Source organism: Hylobates moloch, unplaced genomic scaffold (genome assembly GCF_009828535.3).
Source record: "Hylobates moloch isolate HMO894 unplaced genomic scaffold, HMol_V3 SCAFFOLD_12, whole genome shotgun sequence".
NCBI lineage: Eukaryota > Metazoa > Chordata > Mammalia > Primates > Hylobatidae > Hylobates > Hylobates moloch.
The window spans coordinates 19,247,127-19,267,944 of record NW_026652287.1 but is presented as its reverse complement, the minus strand read 5'-3'; positions in this window follow the sequence as shown (position 1 = coordinate 19,267,944).

Genomic DNA, 20,818 nt, shown 5'->3' with positions numbered 1-20,818 from the left:
TCCTCATAACAGCTGTGGTAGAGTGACTGCATCAATAACCCCATTCCCTGTATCCCCCTACTTTGCAATGTGACTTGGTAATTCCTTCCCTCAAGGGTTGGAGTTGGTTTCTCTTCCCCTGGAGGCTGAGCTGGCCTTGTGACTCGTTTTGACCAATAGAATGAGGCAGAAATGATGACATGCTAGCTTTGAGCCCAGACCTCACAAGAGACCATCTGCACTTCTGCTCTCTCTTGGGGCCCTGTCTCTGAAATGAGGACAAGCCTGGGCTAGCCTCCTGGAAAATGAGAGACCATGTGGAGCAGAACAGTCATTCCAGCTGAGTCAGCCCCCAACCAAGCCACCAGCTGATTTTAGAACTGCTCAAATGACAATAGACTTAAGGACCATGATAAATAGTGATTGTTGTAAACAATTGAGTTTTTTTTTTTTTTTTTTGCGGGGGCGGTGGGGGGACAGGGAGGAAATGTTGGGGTTTGTTACACAGCAATAGCTAACTGATACAATAGCCCTAGGAGGTAGGTTCTACTATTCACATACCAATCTTATGAATGAGGAAAGTTTCAGAGGCATTAAATAATTTGCCTAAGGTCATGAAGTTAATTAATGCTGGAGGGTGGATTTAAGCTCATGCAGGCCAACTCCAAAGTCCTAGCTCTTACCTTCTACACATACTGCGTCTGTATTTCCATGACAGCACAGGACTTGGCATGTAGTATAGTAGGTGCTCAGTTATTGTTACTTGAGTGAATGTTTTACTATTCATTCTAAATTTTAAGCAGATCTTTACCAAAGCATTAACAATGGAAAGCACTAAGTGGAGGAATCATGGATTTAAAAAAAAATTAACTTATTTACGTATTTGCTTTAAAAGGAAAACCCACAAAAGTATTATTTACAAAAAAACAGTACACAGAGATCAGAAGAGTGGAGGACAAGGCTGGTCTTGGGAAGGTCCAGAATTGATCATTTCTTCTACAATGTTGTCAAAGCCAGGTGGCAAGTCTTACCTTTCTAAAGTCTTCCCAGTGCTCCGTTGGTCTCACGCAAAGGTCAGATTCCCACCCCAGCCTCTCAAATTCTCTGTTTGAGGGAGCAGAAACCAGCACTCTATTTCCTCACAGATCCAAGAGCATCCTGAGAAATCCAAACACCAGGGCGTTTTCCTATTAGTTTTTGTCGCTCTATTTTTTCAAATAAGGGAATAACAAATGTCATATGAATTACACAGTTTAGTACAAAATGTAGTTTAGCCCCAAAACAACAGCTGACAAAAAGAAAAAGAAACTCAGCAGTCTACTGAAGAACAATTTCATTTAGCAGATAATTTAGACTCATTAAGTATTAGTTTTCTTAAAATCAAGAAATGCTAACAGTATTTCAAGGATCTTATTGCTGTTACTAACTGGGAAAGTCTTTGCATAATTAGCAATGTGGCTCTTTGCAAGAGCAACATGTCCCTTTTATGTGGAAAGATGGGAATGAATTATCTGTGGTGTCTTGTGCATGTTTATGTAGGCTTTTATAAGTGTCACCACTGATACATTCCTGGACTTGAGCCAGATCATGTAATGTTTGGCAGGCATTTGGTGTGGGCAGGAAGGAAGAAGTTTGGTGAATGGCTGGAATTATTTCTGCAATTCTTGGTACTGGCAAGGGAGGTCTGAGTCCTTAGTTTCCCAACTGAGACTCATGTCTGGACAATGGACTCATGTCTGAATCATGATCTGGGTAGGAGTTGAAGTTCTAGGGGCAGAGGAAGGTTAATGGCTTTACTGGGTCCAGAACTGATTATTCAGCAGTAGTGTGAGGTGCAGGCATCAATTTAGGAGATAGTCTAAATTCTTCTTCTTGTATGCAGCCTTTGGGAAAGGACTTACTGGATTGTTTTAGTCAGTAGAGGCTAGGTCATGCTGCATAACAAACAGTCCAAAAAAAAAATCTCATGGTTTAAAACAAAGAGGGTTAATTTCTTGCTCATCTCACTTGTCCAGTGCAAATCAGTAGGTGCACCACTGCTCATTGAAGTCACTCAGGAACCCAGCTAGAGGAGCAGTCACTATTTTTAAGACACTGCTATCTCAACATATGTTTCCGTAATCCATGCAGCAGAGAAAAACAGTGCTGGAGAATCAAGTACAAGCAATTAAATATTTGACCAAGAAGCAAAACAATTACTCTTGTTCAAATTTAATTTGGCCAAACAGTCACATCACCACATCTAATTTCAAGGGAAAGAAGACTTGTAACCCACTTGTACCTGGAAGTAGAGACCTAGCTATTGATGAACATTAATGATGTCTACTTCATGCAGTAAGAGATTTTTGGGATCTGAGAAATTGGGTGCCCAGGAGTGGCTACCTCTAGATATGAACCTTATTAGTTATTAGCAGCAGCATTCCCACCACTTGTTATTTTTGTACCTCTTTGTATTCTACAAAGGGTATCCGCAAACAGCTTACTTGATCCCTTCAATAATAGTAACTGACGTATATTTTTAAACCAGTAACAAGGTAGCTACCAGGCACTTTACATATGTTGTCTCACTTAATTCTGTGAGCACTGTATTACTATAAATCCCCATTTTACAGACAGAGCAGCTGAGGCTCAGAGAGGTTAAGTGACTTGCCTAGCGTTACACAGCAGTAAGCAGCCATGCTTCAAATTCTAGCTGTGCTTTTATCTTAAGGAAGGAGAAAAAAGGGTGGACAAGTCTGAGATGGTTGATTATGTGAAACTAGTCACTTAAATTAGCCAGAAAACCTCCTCTTTGAATGATTAAGTAGACTCAATGATCGTTTTAGGCAAAATCTATGATTTCCAAGTTACCTATTTTCTCCCCTTCCACCAGATGTATCTTGATCTGTCTTGAAGACAGGCATCAATGAACAGAGCAGGGGTGGGTTGGTTTGCGGGGTGCAGTGTGGAGGGGAGAGGAAAGAGGCTTTGCAACGGTGCTGAGCAGTGCCAGTCTCAGGGGCACAGTCAGCGAGTGTCCAGAGGTGGGAGGGGGCTTCTTAGCAAGCTTAGCGTGATCAGAGGTGATGCCCCATCTGTCTCATTGGAGCCTCAGCCCATCTGTTTTCCTGCTGTCTCCAGGGGCTGCTGACCTGACCCCTTTCACCAGCATTTAGAGGAAAAAGTTTTGAAACATGCTTGTGCCAATGAGCCCCCCAAAACCGTGAATCAGAAGGAAACATTTTAGAGCAGCATTGTTCGATAGAACTTTCTGCAACCGTGGAAATGTGTTTCTGCACTGTCCCAATATGGAAGGCAATTGCCACATGTCTTGAAATGTGGTTAGTGGGAGTGAAGAACTGGGTTTGTCATGTTATTAAATTTACATTAACTTAAACATAAATAGGCATATGTGGCTGTGGCTACCTTATTAGATAGTGTAAGTTTAGGAAGCACTTCCTAAAGAAGAAGAAACACCTTTACGTAATTCACAGACAACAATTTTTTTGTTTGTTTGTTTTGTTTTTCTGAGATGGGGTCTCGCTCTGTAGCCCAGGCTGGAGTGCAGTGACGCGATCTTGGCTCACTGCAACCTTTGCCTCCCGGGTTCAAGTGATTCTCCTGCCTCAGCCTCCCAAGTAGCTGGGATTACAGGCGTGTGCCACCACACCCAGTTATTTTTTTGTATTTTTAATAAAAACGAGGTTTTGCCATGTTGGCCAGGCTGGTCTTGAACTCCTGACCTCAAGTGATCCACCCGCCTTGGCCTCCCAAAATGCTGGGATTACAGGCATGAGCCACTGTGCCTGGCCAGACAACAGTTTTAAATAACCTACAATTACATGATGAGAAGTTATTATTTCTGTTGTCTTCCTCCAACTTTGGGATTCCAGCCAGGAGGAAGTCTTCTTTGCTGCTGATAGGTCTTTAACACTTTTCTAACAATCGCCACCTCCCTTTTCAACAAAGAGGGCAAAAGCAGGCCTGGGGCCTTCCACAGATAAATGCATTTGGCTTACATTTAAAGCATCGTTTTGTTATTTTTACTTGTATTTATTTGTATGGTTACCACCAATTTGTGGCAAGAGAAACAGATTTTCCATTTATGGTAGTGATACAGAGTTTCATTTTAAAATAAAAATTTTAAAGTAGAAAAAATGAATTCACTTAAATAAAAATATTGAATTGGTGGGACAGTGAACATATGGAATATAGATATGAAATGGATTATGATGGTGGTATACTAATGGCCAGGTTTCTTCCCAAGCCAATGTTATTTTTTAAAAATAAACTTTATATTTTGGAATAACTTTAGATTTACAGAAAAGTTGCAAAGCTAGTACAGAGACTTCTCATATATCCTTGGTCCAGATCTCTGCTAAAGTGACCATCTTACATAAGCCTGGCATATTTGTTGAAACTGAGAAATTAACACTGATGCAACACCACGAACTAAACTCTAGACTTTATTTGGATTTCACTGGTATTTCCACTCATGTCCTTTTTCTGTACAAGGATCCATTCCAGGGTACCACAATGCATGATCTAAGCCAATCTCTTCCCACCTTTCAACTGTCAGGATGCTAGGCTTGTCTGGAAGAAGATGCTGGAACCAGCCCAGAAACTTCCCAGAATAGTCCTGCAGCCCCAACCTGAACATTCTCACAGCAGATTTCACAGCACAACACAGGTTCATGACCCTGAATCCTGCAAATGAAAACACTTGCCTTTGTTTTTCACCCCTAGGTTGCAACTTGGCATGCTATCTGCCATTTTGACTTGGGGTTATTAGCTTGGTTTACTCTTCTTTTTATTTTTCCTTTGGGAGCCATTGATTTCATGGGTCCCAAGAATAAAACTTTATAATTATCCTTCTTGTATTTCACTTCAGTAGATTCAGCTGAAAGACTTGAAGGAGAACCCTAGGAGCCTTTCGGTTTCAGTGAGGAAGAGAATTCTGTGGGGAGTGGTGAGGAAGCTTTTCAGGGAGGAATTAGAAGAGAGAAGCTAAGAGAGTTTTCCCTGGAAGTGGGGGAGAGTCTTATGATGTATTATAAGTATTCCACATACTGATTATATTATACAGTATTACACAGTATTCCATCCCCACCTGATGGTCATCATATTATACAGTATTCCATCCCTACCTGATGGCCATAATAAAATCTCTGCTTGCATACCACCAGCAATGGGGAGGTCACTCCCTCCCAAAGCAACTCTACTCATTTTTGAACAGCTCTGAATTGGACTCACAGATTTTCCCCATTTCTCTGTGTCATTCACTTATTGGTTCTCTTCCAAATGACAGCCTTTTCTCTCTTTCAAGGCCAATATACATTCTCTAAGAACCTTTTCATTTCTAAGTAAGGCTGCTCTTCCCAGAACAATTTCAAATTTATAATCCAGGATAAAACAGGATATTTTGAGTGTGGGGCTGACCAGTTCAGAGTAGAGCAGTAGTTTTAAATTGAGGGAGATTTTACCTCCAGGCAACATTTGGCACTATCTGGAGACATTCATTTTTGATTATCACTGTGTGTGTGTGTGTGCGTGCATGTGCGCGCATGCGTGCGCTACTGGCATCTGGTGAGTAGAGGCCAGAGATGCTCCTCCACATCCTATAATGCTCAGATGCCCCCTACAACAAAGAATCATTGTGCCTGAAATGGCAATAGTGCCAAGGTTGGGAATCCTAGAGTAGAGAATTCCAGTCTCTCTCTTTTTTTGAGGCAGGGTCTTGCTCTGTTGCTCAGGCTGGAATGCAGTGGTGCAAACCGTGGCTCACGGCAACCTCTACCTTCTGGGCTCAAGTGATCCTCCTGCCTCAGCCTCCTGAGAAGCTGGGACTACAGGCAGGCACCACCACACTCGGCTAATTTTTTTTTTTTTTTTGTAGAGATGGAGTTTCATCATGTTGCCCAGACTGATCTCAAACTTCTGGGCTCAAGCGATCTGCCTGCCTTGGCCTCCCAAAGTGCTGGGATTACAGGCTTGAGCCACTATGCCCAGCCTCCAGTCTCTTCTTTTATGACTCCATTAAAGCAGCCCACGATGGGATTAGCCTTGCAGTCAGGCACATCACTCCGTTGATTCGGAGTAAGTATACTCCAAAAATCTTTTGGTCTTTGTCTGCCATAGGCTAGGACTATGAAATATCTTCTCCACCCCAAACCTGAGTAAGTCTAAGGGAGCAGAGAGTCTTGCTCAAGGTCCGAAATAGTCTCCAAATGTGTCTGTGCACTCTGCTCCATCTCTACTGTTAACCCCCAACATGAGCCACCATCTCTGCCCTGAGTTACTAGAACATTGCCCATGCGAATGACCACAGAGCACTTAATAATAACACGTGCCCATATGCCCTAGTTGTTTACATATACGGACTATTTTAAGCTTCATAATGGCCCAAGGAAGCAGGTATGATTGTCATTTTGTCCACCTTTTAGATGAGGAAACTGAGTCCCCGGGTGGCCAGGTAACTTGCCTGGGGTCACATGAATGGGAGTTGGAGAAGTGGGATCTTCCATGCCAGGCCATCTGCCCCCCAAGTCTGTGCTCCTGACCCCCTGCCAAGCACATGGCCTCTTCTTTCCTCTGCAGTGGGAACTGTGATGAGGAGCTTTGTCAAACTGGAAGTGCAGAAGTCACCGCTGGAGGGTTTTATGCAGGGGAGTGATGTAAACAGGATCCATTTGCATTGTTACAAGGTCACACAGGTGCTGGTAGAGAATGGGTTACTTAAGTTAGCTGGAAAACCTCCGAAGAATGCTTTGGGCAAAATCTATGATTTCCAAGTTCTCTTTATTTTCCCACGTGGCTCTGCAACCTGACCTCCTGAGGCCTCCCCTTGGCACCCACGCTCTATCATACTTCTCACACACATCCAGCACCCCTTCTCCTTCAGGTCTTTGCTCTGGACTGGCACCTCCTCCTGGAAAGCCTTAGGGTTCCAGCTCAGGGACACCTCCTCAGGGATGCTCACCCTGATTACTCCTTCTCCACAGGCAGACCTCCATCCCCAGGACTCACCCCTTGTTAGATGTCCGTTATCGCGATGTCACAGTCTGCCACCATTTTTATCGATTGACTTCCCTGCTATGGCTTGTCTCCCTGACTCTGTGAGCTCCAAGACGAAAGGGAGGGAGCTTACTCACCGCTGTATCTAATCCCAAGCACCCAGCGCAATGCTCTGGGGCATGCAGTAAAAGTAATAATAATAAATAATAGAGTAGCCGTTGCTATTTCTCGTTCCCATTTTATAGATTAGAAAGTCAAGATTTAGAGAGGCTGAGTAACTACCCTAATCACACATACCGTGTGTGTGTGTGTGTGCATGTGTGTGTGTATGTGTGTGTGTGTGTGTCTCACAGGGGACAGGGCGTCAACCCAGGCAGTCTGAAATGGGCATCCAAACTCCACCCTCACACCATCTCACCTTGCCCTGGACCTCCTGGCTGCACCTCATCTCCGTAATGCATCAGAAAAGCCCTGGCTAGGAAGAGACCAGGGGCAGAGCAGAAAGAGAGAAAGGAACAAGAGAGAGTTAAGGAAGGACCTGAGAAAAAGAGGCTGAGTTGGGAGCGTGGAGAGGAGATTGTGGGAGGGGATATGTAGGGGAGAGATTTTTCCCATCAATTAACACAGGCTTCATAGAAACAGAAAGTATTCCTGGCAGTCTTGCCCTCTTAATACATCATATCTCTAATCCCCGGAGCCCTCTGACCTTACCCATAATCCCTCCTCTTTTGTTCTGCTGCCTAAACCCTTCCTACCCTGAACTGAGTATTACATCCCTGGTGAGGTCTGAGCAGAAGAAAGAAGGTGGCAGGGAGCAGGCCTGGGGGTTGGGGGAAGTGGAAGAATATACATCCTCCTAAGTGTTTGACCAACAAAATCGAGCTAAATTCCCCAGCCCGAGCAGTAAACTGTTCCTCTGAAAGGCCCAGGAGCCTCACCCTGTCTCTTTGGAGCCTCCCCGGCCCCCTCCCCTTCCCTCCTGGCTCCCCTGCCGTAGCTGAGACACAAAGCTGGGCCCTGGATTATCTTAATTTCCATATGGAGAGCTGTGTAAGCCAGTTCAATGCATGGCCAGTCATTTTGTTCACAACTTTGCAGCAAGCAGGAGCAAAAGCCGCTGGGAAATTAGCCATTCATCCTATCTCACCTTGTGTATGCATGCATAGATCAGTAAATACAGCGGCACGGGGAAACCGAGTCTCCTTTGTTAATTACCACATCGGGCCCTGCCGCTTCCCTGAAATTCACTGCAACTCTTGATTTTTGAGGAAAACACACACACACACACGTACACACAGAAGCACAAACACAAACACACACATATGTACACGTATATAGTTTACATTCACTTTTAAGCAGCACCGGGGCAATGAAGCTTAGGTATTCGTGTTTCTTGGAATTGGGCAGCCAAGGGGGTCTATAAGGACTCTGCATATCCATCTCCCTTGCACACACAGACACAGTACACCTCACCCCCTATACACACACAGGGCCTACCTCAATCCCTATACATAAACAGGACTTGCCCCATCCCTATACACACACAGGGTCCACCCATCCTACTCTCTTGCACACTCATAAAATCTACCCTGTCCTACTACATACACACACACACCATCTCCATCCTATCTATATACAACTACACACGTACTGTCTCCACTCTATCCATACACACACACCACCCATCTCCATCCTATCTATATACGACTACACATGCCATCTCCTCCATCCTATCTACACACACACACACATCTCCATCCTATCCACACACACACCATCTCCATCCTAGCTACACACACACTCCATCTCCATCCTATTCACACACACACACCCCATTTCCATCCTACACACACACACACACACCCCATTTCCATCCTACACACACACGCACACACACACACACGCAGTACATGCCACCCTCCCTCGCACTCACACAGTCTGCCCCTCCCTTCACCCAATCCCCACTCAAACTCTGGGTAACACTATCTGACAGCATCTCAGGGCCCATCTCTCCTGACCTTGATGGGGTCTACATCTTCCCTGCGACCCCCAACCTCTCCCCATCCTGGCATTCCCCCCAGGTCTGGGTGGGCTTCTCCATCAGCCAGCCCCCACTCCCTTCAGGATGTCCTCAAAGCCCCCCTGCTGTCTCCAAGGTTCTCTGCACCTCCACCAGCCCCTCCCACCTCCTAAGACTGGAGAGTTCCCCTCGACCCCCCAGGATCACCCTCAAGCAAAGCTCTGATCTCCCAGTGAGCCTGGCCCGGGGTGGTTTTGTGTGCCCCCAGCCTGCCTTCTCCGGGATCTCTGTGCAGGGTTGCATATCACCCCCTCCCACACCAAACTCAGGACTGGGGAGGGGTGGGTGCCCAGGCAAGGAGAGAGAAGAGAGAGCAACGGGGTCTTTGGGGGGATCGGGAGAGAAAAGGGAAGATGGCAAAAGAAATAAATATCCCAGACAAAACACCCCTGGAAAAAGCTTCCAGGAAGTTCAGAGAGGCCCAGACGGAGGGAGAGGGAAGCCCGAACAAGAGGATGTGGGAGAGCTCAGGATGGCCTCCTAGGTGTTTGGGGTTGGCCTGTCACTGTCACCGCAGATGAAACCCTGCATCATTGTCCTCCATCTATTTCCTCACAGTCAGTGGAGTTGAGGAAGCTCTCGGGAAGCACTTGGGGAGCACTCCAGGAGCTTGGAGGCAGAGGCTGCAGTGCAGTTCCTAGCTCTGCCTCTTCCCAAGGTAAACCCCTGCACCTGTCTGAGCACCACTCGCCCGATCTGAGAAATAGGTCAAGGCTGGGACCTACCTGAAGGAGTTACCATCAGGATCTAGTGGGTGATGAACCAGGGCAAGTGGCAGGTAGAGTGGGCACACTCCATGGGTAGGGGAAGCCGGGGTGGTGGTTGCTGCTGTCACCTCGGAATCTGGTATAGAGTGAGTGTTCAATGAACAGTGACAACCAAAGTCTTTCCCGTGACAATACCTCACATCCAGCAGGTGCTTCAAGATCGCCAGCCGCAATTGCTATTGTGGCTGTGAGTGTCATAGTTACTATTGTCATACTTCTAGTACTAGTACCACTTCTGCTATGTCACAAAGCCTGGAATCCAATAGGTACTTAATAAATGGGAGCTAACACCATACCACAAATCAAGAAACCCAGGGAAATGGCCCCTGCGTAGAATGTCCTAATACAGGGAGAAATGACTCAGGATAGGGGGCCAGTTTGACTGGAAAAGCTTCCTGGGGCAGGCACTTCCCACTTGGGCCCCGGAGGGTGAGTAGGAGCTGGTCAGCAAAGTGAGGCAGGAAGCCTCGCTGATGTGTGCAGCTGAGAGGGTGGGACAGGGTGAGGCTACCTGAAGGTTTGGGGAGCTTCCTCCTTGTCTGGGGAGAGAAGACTCTGCCCAGGCCCCTGGGGAAGCTTTTAAGGCAGAGAGAGCCTCTGTTTTTTGCAATGGCTGAGAGCTTGGACACTGAAGCCAGATGCTTGGCACATGACTTTACCTCTCTGAGCCTCAGCTTCCTCATCTGTGGAATGGGGATGATAATAGGGCCTCTCATAAGGTTGATGGGAAGGGGTTGATAAGACACGTGAAGCATGAAGCAGTGTCTGGGCCCAGCAAGTGCTCAAAGAATGGTGGATATCACAACGTTGATTTTGACAAAACTGCCCCTCCCTATCCCCCCAACCTCAAATATCCCATTTGATCATTGCTATGCTGCCTTGATCATGAAGAGCTGGAACTTTTCTCTCCTAGGCACAAGGCTGTCATCAAGCCAATTTGCAAACCCCAACCGCAGCAGGGACCCCATCTCCTTCCCCTCCCCACCTGGTATCCCCAGCTCCATCCTCTCCCCTCTCTCAGCCTTTGCACACACTGGTGCCTCTGTCTGGACCACCATCTCCCCTGTTTTCTCTCTGAGTTGCTGTGTCCCACCCTCTGAGTCCCAGGTGCCAGCTAGGTCCTTCTGGAAGCATTCTCTGGCTCTTCAAGCTGGGTCGGGGCCCCTCTTAGGGAGCCCCTGCAGTTCCCCATGCTTTTCCATCAAGTGTGTGTCATTCTATGTGAATGTGAGCAATGTAAGGGCAAGGTGTACATAGCAGAGGGGCTGGCACACAGTAGGTGTTCAACTGAAAAATGTCCACAAAAACAAAAACACACACAAGAAAAATGTCCACATGACCCACGAATCCCTAGGGAGCATTTCAAGATTTCTGAACCACCTGCTACAGCGCCCCTGCTGTGAGCTCAGATTGATGGCCAGAAAGTCTTGGGTCTCTCTTTCCCAAGTCGCATCCAGCCAAATGAGGTGCTGCAAAGTCCCCTGCCTGACTTAGACCTCATTTCTGGATGAGGCCCCTCCTTCACCTCCTCCTCCAGGAAGCCTTCCCTGATACTCTCAGCAGCATGTTCTGGAGTTCTCTGATCTGCCAGAGCCTGGTGGGGTGGGCTTTCTATTTGGATGGTGCTAATTCTCCCCCATGCCCTAGTTAGGGGTCTCCACAGCTGGCCTGCCCCTGCTAGATGGCAAATTCAGGGTGAGCAAGGGCATTCTCAGGCAAGGCAATTTGTGTCTCTCTGGAGTCAGACTGTCAAGGTACAGGCCTGGATGCCACATGTACGAACTCTGTGACTTTCAGTCAATTGCTTGATGTCTTGGTGTCTTGGAGTTCTCATCTGTAAAATGGGAATAAAGACACCAACTTCTGAGAATTACTAGGGGATTATCTTCGGCCATGTACTTAAATGCTTAGGAGAAAGAAGGGCTCCTAAAAAGCCGGTTGCTGCTACAAAGCCAACCTTTGTAGTTCTTTCGCCACTTAGGACAAAACTTAGCACACATTACATGCTCAGTCAATGCCTAAAGAATGCATAAGAGAGAATGCATTATTTTGCTAGCTGGGGTGATGTTGGGCAAGGTTCTGAATCTTAATTTCTGCCTCTGTAAAATAGAAATAATAATTGTACCTACCTCACCTGGGTATGTTGTGGAGGGTAAATGGTATAATGTAAATCAGGTAAATAAAACATCGGCCCTGCGTAGGACTGGAATGAATAAAAATACCTAATATTTAATTGATGTTTCTAAATGCCAGGCCCTTGTGTTATGCATTGAATCCTCCTAACCATCTCACAAGGGAGGACCTATTATTGTCATAGATGAGGAAACCGAGGCACAAATAGGTGAAGCCACTTGGCCAAGGTCACGCAGCTGGAGTGGCAGAGCCATGAGGAAATGGCATTGGCTGCAGAGTCCCTTCCCTTATCCACTACACTCTCTTGCCTATCGTGATAAATATTCCTTCCTACCCTTCCCACACTTCCCATTAGATCACCAACTCTAATGGCTGGAGCAGAGGGGAATGGCTGCTGCACATCTCTTATAAAAACTCTCCCTGGCCGGGCGCGGTGGCTCATGCCTGCAATCCCAGCACTTTAGGAGGTCGAGGTGGGCAGATCACCTGAGGTCAGGAGTTCGAGACCAGCCTGACCAACGTGGCGAAACCCTGTCTCTACCAAAGATACAAAAATTAGCCTGGTGTGGTGGCAGGCGCCTGTAGTACTTGCTACTTGGGAGGCTGAGACAGGAGAATTGCTTGAATCCGGGAGGCGGAGATTGCAGTGAGCTGAGATTGCACCACTGCACTCCAGCCTGGGTGACAGAGCGAGACTCTGTCTCAATAAGTAAATAAATAAATAACTCTCCCTGCTCGATATCTAGAACACAGTTCTGCAAATATTGGACTACCAGCCTGCGTCCTAAACGTGCAAAGCACTTCACTCCCATGCAAAAGCAGGTTCTGGGGAAGAGCATTGCACGGTGTTTTAAGACCACAGGCCTTAGGGCAGAAAAACCTTTGTTCGAGTCCCAGTTCTGCCTCCACAATGCTGTGTGACCTTGGGCAAGTGACCTCTCCTCTCTGAGCCTCAGCTTTGCATCTGTACAATGGAGTACAATAAGCCTCCCTCCCTGATAGGGTTGGGGCATAGATTAAATGAGTATGAACCAGGGGACCTAAGCACACGGAAAGAGCCAGAATGAGCCCGGGCTGCATTCTGGGATCCCCCATCCCTGGTCTCTGTCCTGCACACGGAGGGGCAGAGTGGAGATTCCGAGAGTGGCCCTGCCGGCTTTTCGGCTGCCGCCTGCGCATGGTGTCAGGCGGCGGGTGATGGATCGGCTCGGACACACTCCACAATAGCTCGCAGACACTCGATTACCCGGTGATTGTCTGCCCAGCGGCCCTGCTCGGGCCGCGCTGCTACAGATAATGGCCCAGAACAAAGATGGCAGCTGCTTTGTAGGGGAACAGATTTGTGGCAAGTTGAGATAAAATAAAGAGGAAGGAGAAAGGGGAGAGGAGACGGCGGCAGGGGGGCAGGGAACATAAAAGGAAGAAAGAGGGAGTGAGGGCGAGAGAATGGAGGGACGGGAGCCAAGATGTTGCGGGAGAGAAGGGTGGTGGGGCTCAGGCTGGGGAAGGACGGAGGCTGGCTTTGTCCAATAATGATGGTGACAACGATGGTGATAGTAATAATATGGTAATAGGCTGCAAGCTCTTGGTGCTGTCAGTGGAAAATGCCCCAATAGCTTAGGCCGAGCTGATACTTTTTATTCTTGCCGGAACTCACGAATAGCGGTGGCTCTGGCCTCCGGGCTGGGAACTCTGGAAGTGGGTGGGGGTCTGGGCCAGAGGGTTCCACCCCAGTTAGGAGATCCAGCTTCCAACTCCCATTCTCACTCAAAGCTCAAAGAACGTAGAAGGGTGGGAAAGGGCAGGGAAGGGGAAAGGGCCCTCCTTCAGCTGGGGTCATTCCCTTTAAAGATTCCCAAGCCCCGCACTCAGTGACTTTGGCTGACACCTTATTGACCATCCTGGTTGCAAAAATAGGTGAGAAATGTGTTCTTTCAGCTGAGCTCAAAGCTGCCCAGAATAAAATCCAGGTTCTTTAGTAAGGAAGGCAAGGGAATGGATATTGAGAAAGCAGTTAGCTGTCTCCACCTCAGGTACTTAATAATGACCATTTATTGAGCATCTATTATACTCTTTGACCCATGGCATTCTACATAATGCCTCACCTAGGAGAGAGGCAGTGTGATTATCCATTTTGCAGATGGGACAACTGAGGCTCAGAGAGGTAGACTGACTGCTCAAGGGCACACAGCACACGTAGCACTCAAACCTAGGTCTGTGGTCCGGTTTTCTGCTAGATTATCTTCCTTCACCCAAAGAGTCTCTCGATGAGGTCATCATCACGAGATCCAGGAGCTGGGGTGTGGCAGGACAAGAAAGTGGATTTTATAATTTCAGGAGGGAGAAGGGTAGGACCAAGCTTGGAGGAGGTGTGGACTGAGGGCAGAGGCAGGGTGCCGATGAGGACAACAGTGACGATAATATTTGCCAGTCACTTTCACTTTTCACACTGCTTCCTGGCTGTCATCTCAGTTGAAGTTTACAAATGCCTCTGGGTGAGCCAGGGAAGATTTTAGCAGCTCTGTTGAACAGGTGGGGAACCGAACACCCACATCCTGAAGTGGAAAGGACAAGTCAAGCCCAGACCTGCATTAGTCCATCTGTTTCCTCAGCCTACAGGGTTTCCCCATGCATTTTCTCCTCATCCTTCAAGGCCTGTTGGGATGCTCCTTCCTCCAGAAAGCCCTTCCCGTTTCCTCCTGGACTTGTCCATACCTGGGGGAGTGCTAACCTGGGAAAAGGATTGTGCATGCCTTGATGAGAAGAGTATGTCTCATTTCCCTCTATGTCCTCATGCCCAGCTCGCCCCACACAGCACCAGGCTTATAGGGGTGGAACAGACCATCTGCTCTGTCGTGACTTAGGGACAGGTCGTGGCTTTCTTTCCCGACTGCCGCCGGAACTAGACTTCCCAGGCACAAATCCCACTAGCAGAGTAACCTTGGGCAAGTCTCTTCACTCAGCCAAGCCTCACGTTCCTCACCTATCAACTGGGGACATAACTGTAGCTGCCTTGAGGGTGTGGTTGTTGTGAGGATAAGAGAGGACACTCGTGTTGAGTGTGGCACAAAGCTTGCACAGAGTAAGTGCTCAATAAACACAACCTCTCCAATCCTTCCTGATCTCCACCGTTACGGGGAGAAAAGACTGACCCCACCCCACCTCTCAGTGCATTGTTTGGCTAATCAAGGCCACCTGAGTAACGTGCTCAGCGCAGAACCTGCCAGGCAGTATGTGCTCCAAGCCCTGGGCTGCACAAGCCTAAGGGTCTACACTGAAGAGACCCAGGCCTCACCGTATTGGCATTTTGCTAACCCCTGAGCCTAGCTGGCACTTAAAAGCTGGAACAAATTCCATTAATTTGCTCCACTCCTAACCAATTGGATTCCACGGCTCTCCAAGCGCCAACTGTGTACAAGACCCAGTGTCTAAAGCAGGGACACTCAGTAGAAATATAAAGGAAGTCACACCCATCATTTAAAATCTGCTCATATCCATGTGTTTAGAAAGTAAAAAGAAATGATGAAATTAGTTTTAATAATATGCCTGATTTCACCTGGCACGTCATTCCCATCATCAATATTTTCATTCCCATCATCAATATAGAAATATTGGCTGGGTAGGGTGGCTCACATCTGTAATCCCAGCACTTTGGGAGGCCAAGATGCATGGATTGCTTGAGCCCAGGAGTTCGAGGCCAACCTGGGCAACATGGCGAGACCCCACTTTTACAAAAAATAAAATCAGCCGGGCATGGTGGCTCTCAACTGTAGTCCTAGCTACTGGGGAGGCTGAGGTGGGAGAATTGCTTGAGCCTGGGAGGCAGAGGTTGCAGTGAGCTGAGATCACACCACTGCACTTCAGCCTGGGCAACAGAGTGAGACTATCTCAAAAAAAAAAAAAAAAAAAAAGAAAGAAAAAAATAGAAATATCTTTAATGGGATATTTTACGTTGTTTTTTTCTACTAAGTCTTCAAAATCCAGTGTGTTTTTTTTTTTTTTTTTTTTTTTGCATTAACAGCTCATCTCTATTCAGACCTTCAACAATTCAAGCACTCAATAGCCACATGTGGCGAGCTACCGTATTGGCAGTGTAGTCCTAGATGAAAAAGATTTTTTCACTGGACCATAAACCAGGTAGTTTTTTAAAAAATTAAAATTAAGCCCGGGCGTGGTGGCTCACGCCTGTAATCCCAGCACTTTGGGAGGCCGAGGCGGGCGGATCGTGAGGTCAGGAGTTTGAGACCTGCCTGGCCAACATGGTGAAACCCCATCTCTACTAAAAATACAGAAATTAGCGAGGTGTGGCACGCGCCTGTAATCCCAGCTGCTCGGGAGGATGAGGCAGGAGAATCGCTTGAACCCGGGAAGCGGAGGTTGCGGTGAGCTGAGATCGCACCACTGCACGATCTAGCCTGGGTGACAGAGAAAGACTCTGTCTTGGAAAAAATAAAAATAAAAAAATTAAAATTTTATATTTTTTAAGACATCTAGTGATACCCTCCCTTCCATAGCTAACCTATCTATGTTTACATTTTTAAGCTGTGGATCCAGCATGGTCTTTGAACTCACCCTGAATGGTTAGGTGATTTTCTTTTCTTTTTTTTTTTTTTTTGTCCAGAGGACTGAGCTGCAGGGCCACATTTAAGAGAAACTGGGGCATCCTTGTCACCCCAGAGCCTGAGTGCAGCGGCCGCCTCCTCTCTAGAGAAAAAGATATATAACGCTGAACGCTGTGAAATTTGCCGCTGTGAGAACAGCTAATTTTTCACACCCAGACGAACTGGCTGGGTTTGTTAAAGCCCAAGATAATCAAATAATCATTATAACTCATCTTCGCCCCTCCTGTCTTTCGCTCTTTGTACCATTAATGTCCCAGTGGGGAGCGGCTCTGGGTTAGTTCAGACCTAGCCTATTTAGATAACCTTCTGGTTGGTCTTCTGAGAGCAAACTATCCCTCCTGGAGTATCTTACAACAAATGAACCAATCCTCTCTAATCTTCTTATCGTTGTAGCCTCTGCTCCAGGCCTGGTTATCTCTCGGGCTTGCAAAAGAGAGAAAGAGAGAGATTTATACATATATATTTATGGTGCATAGAAATTTATATAAATATATGTATATGCATGAGATAACAAAAAGGGAGGTGTCAAGCCAGAGCCTAAGCTCTTTTCTGTCTCTCCCCGGTGAGGCAGCTGGGCTACAGCTGGCCGGCCCCTCTCCCTGGTTAGGGAGGCGTGGAGAAGCTCCTCACTGGGGCGGCCTGCCCTCCCTCCACCTGCGGCAGTGGCCGGCTGGGCAGGGGAGAGCGAGAGGCTCTGTGGATAGGACCCGGGGTGGGGGCCTTGCCTGACCAGCGAGTGGCGGGGAGCAGCATCCAAGTAGCCAGCCCCCTGGGGACCCACCTCACCTGTCACTGAGGTTGCCTACCCTTCCTTCCTTCCTTCCTTCCTTCCTTCCTTCCTTCCTTCCTTCCTTCCTTCCCCCCTTCCTTCCTCTCTCTTTTCTGTTTTGTAAAAATTTACTTTATTTTACTTTTTTGTTTTTTATAGAGATTGGGGTCTCACTACATTGCCCAGGTGGGTTGCAAACTCCTGGGCTCAAGCGATTCTCCCTTCTCGGCCTCCTAGAGTGCTGGAATTACAGGGATGAGCCACCACGCCTGGCCCTATGTTTTTTTTTTTTTTTCCCTCTTTAGTTCTTTCTCTCTCCTTCTCTGTCTTTTCTCTCTCTCTTCTCTCTATTTTGCTCTCTGTCTCATCCCCTGTCTGTCTCTCCTCTCTGTCTCTGTCTCTCTGTCTCCCTCTCTCCTGTTTTTCTTTCCTCGCCTCTCCCTCTCCCACCTCTCTTTCTGTATGTCTCTCTTGTTGCCTCTCCTTTCTCCTAGTTTTTTCCCTCTCTCCCTCCATCTCAGTCTCTCTGCTCTTCCTGTCTCTCCCTCCTTCTCTCTGCCTTGATCCTAGTCTCTCTCTCTCTCATTTATTCTCTTCTCCTTCCCATCATTCCTCTCTCTTTCCCCCTCCGGATTTTCCCTCCTTTTCTTCCCACCCCCTCTGACGAGCTCCCCTGACCCCAGCATTCTCCTCTCTCTCCAGACCCTCCTTTGGTGTCCTCTGAGTCCCCCCTTTGCCCAGCCCCCCATCGCCATCATCCCTACCAGAGCACCCGGCCTCTCTGGTCTCCCTCTGCCACCTCTCCCTGCGGCCACTCACACCCACGTTCTCTCCCTCACCTCCCTCCACACCCCTTTCTCTCACTGTTCCCATCACTCTCACCTCCGTTCCTCCATCAGCCTTAATTTCTGATTAATATGTTCTTAGCAAAGGAATGAGAGAGAGAGAGAGAGAAGGGCGGTGTTGGGAAATCTTCTAAATAAATCATTTCGTCATGTGAAGAGCTAATCTGCAAATGACGGTCGCTGTTTATCGAGTTTTTAGCAGTGCATGTTAAATAGTGATATAGAGGCGACATTTTAAAAACCCCATCGGAGTGCTGGGAAGGGATTTTTAACTTCATTGCCCAGAAAGAAAAATGGTAAAGAAGAAGATAAGACTGCTGGGAAGCGTTGGCCCTGAACCGTTAGCAGGAGCAATTAGCAGGCTGGGGCGGAGGGCGAGAGGCTGCCGGTCTGGCTGGCTGGTGAGAACCCAGGCCTCCCAACCCTCCCCTCCTCCAGCCCCAGATGCAGTGCCCTCTGCCGCCTCCACTGGAGTCACCCCTTTCTCTCTACCCACGTCTATTTCATAACCAAGAGATTAAAACACAGGTCTTGAGTTGGGCTGGTGGCGTTCAAACACAGCTGCCACCACTAAGTGTGTCTTGTTGGGCAAGAAACTTAGCCTCCCCGGGCCTCATTTTCCCCATCTGGCTTCCTTGAACAGGAGTGCTTGAGATCCGAAGAGGGGGGAAAAGACTAGCTCTAATATACTAAAAGAAACTTTAGGAATCAAAATGGAGCATAATGTCCGAAACAAAATTACAAAATTCCTTCCAAATTATTTTCACAGAAAATTGTCTTTAATGCAGGATATGGGTGCATTTTAGTGTATTGGATACGCTGGGACAGGCGACTTCCAAATACGAGCATGCTTAGAAACCCTGGAGTTCTTCAAACAGTCCCAATGCTGCTTCTGGTAATAATAATAGAATAATAATGGTAATAACATCTGCTTGTCTTTTTGGGTGTGTGTCGTGCTAGGGACGATGATCTGTACTTTGCATATGCAATTTTATGTGATTTTAGCTATTTCCTCTTCTCTCTGCCTGTCCCCAGAAAGATTAGGTTGAGTTTTTATTGCTTCAGAGACCAGATCAAGACTGGGGTGTGAATTTACAAGGAGAGACTGACTGTGGCTCAAAATGATCCCATCCGTGAAGGGTGGACCTGGCGCTGGGCTTTGAGGATGCTAAGCTGAGCAGGACCAGAGCTTGAAACACTCAACAGAGCTGCCCAGCAGTGGACTGATGAGCTTTGCAAGGTGGGGAGTCTCCCCTTGACTGGGGGCAATCAAGTTCAGATGCCCTAAAAGGAATTCCTGTCTTGCAGGTGAATGAGGATTAGATTCTGGAGTTAGACTGACCTGGATTTGAATCCCAACTCTGCCAGTTGTGTGGCAAAGAAACTTAAGCCTGTTAGCCGGGCGCGGTGGCTCATGCCTGTAATCCCAACACTTTGGGAGGCCGAGGCGGGCAGATCATGTGGTCAGGAGATCGAGATCATCCTGGCTAACACGGTGAAACCCCTTCTCTACTAAAAATACAAAAAAATTAGCCGGACATGGTGGCGGGCCCCTGTAGTCCCAGCTACTCGGGAGGCTGAGGCAGGAAAATGGTGTGAACCCGGGAGGTGGAGCTTGCGGTGAGCAGTGATTGTGCCACTGCACTCCGGCCTGGGTGACAGAGCGAGACTCCATCTCAGAAAAAAAAAAAGGAACTTAAGCCTGTTTACCACAGTCTTCTTGGCTATAAAATGGATGTAGTTAAACCTCACAGGGAGAGTGAGTTCAAGGGCTAAAGAGAGTTTCTGCGAAAGGCAAATCATCTGCAAAAAGCACTGCTCAGTACACGGCAGTGATCATAATTCTCTGTCTTTTTTCTTCTTGCCGACCTCCAAAGAGCTAATAGAGGGGAAAGTAACCAAGACTGGCTCCGGCAGCCGATGTGGGTCTCTAACTCAGCTCCAGCGTCCCATTTGCACAGGGATCATGCACCTGCTGGGCCTCAATTTCCTTATCTGTAAAATGGGGATAATTGCGTAGCTATAAAGACTGTACTCACACAACGGGAGAATAATCAGTAGGAATAATATAAACAGTTACCATTAATAGTACAGGGGCCAGGGATTTGCAGATGCACTTAAGTTAAGGGTGCAAGCCCTGAGTTCAAGTTCCAGCACTGCCACTTACTAGCTGTGTGACCTTAGATAAATCACTTCACCTCTCTGTGCCTCCACATCTCATCTATGAAATGTACCTGCATCACTGGGTTGTACTGAGTATTTCGGTCTGGACCCCTTAGGTAGAGTTTTTGCTTTAGGAGGGCAGGGCTGAGGTCTTGGGTTTCTCGGTATCCCTTGAAGTAGAGGGCTGGAGACACAGGGTTAGTTAACAAAGTGTTTGTTGACTGACTGTTTTATAAATATGCAAATAGCAACTCCAGTAAGAGGCTGTAACAGATGCTGTTGGTTGCCACGCCTATCACTTGGCACACCCTGGACAGTTCAGATGACAGTTCCCAAAGACATTGATGGCATCCTACCTCCAAACCTGCCTCTCTGCCGGAGGGCTTCTGATGGCCACAGCCATGTGCTTGGTCCCTACAAGAGTAGATGAGAAGTGCCTAGAAGTTAATTCCCCCAGGAGCAACCTT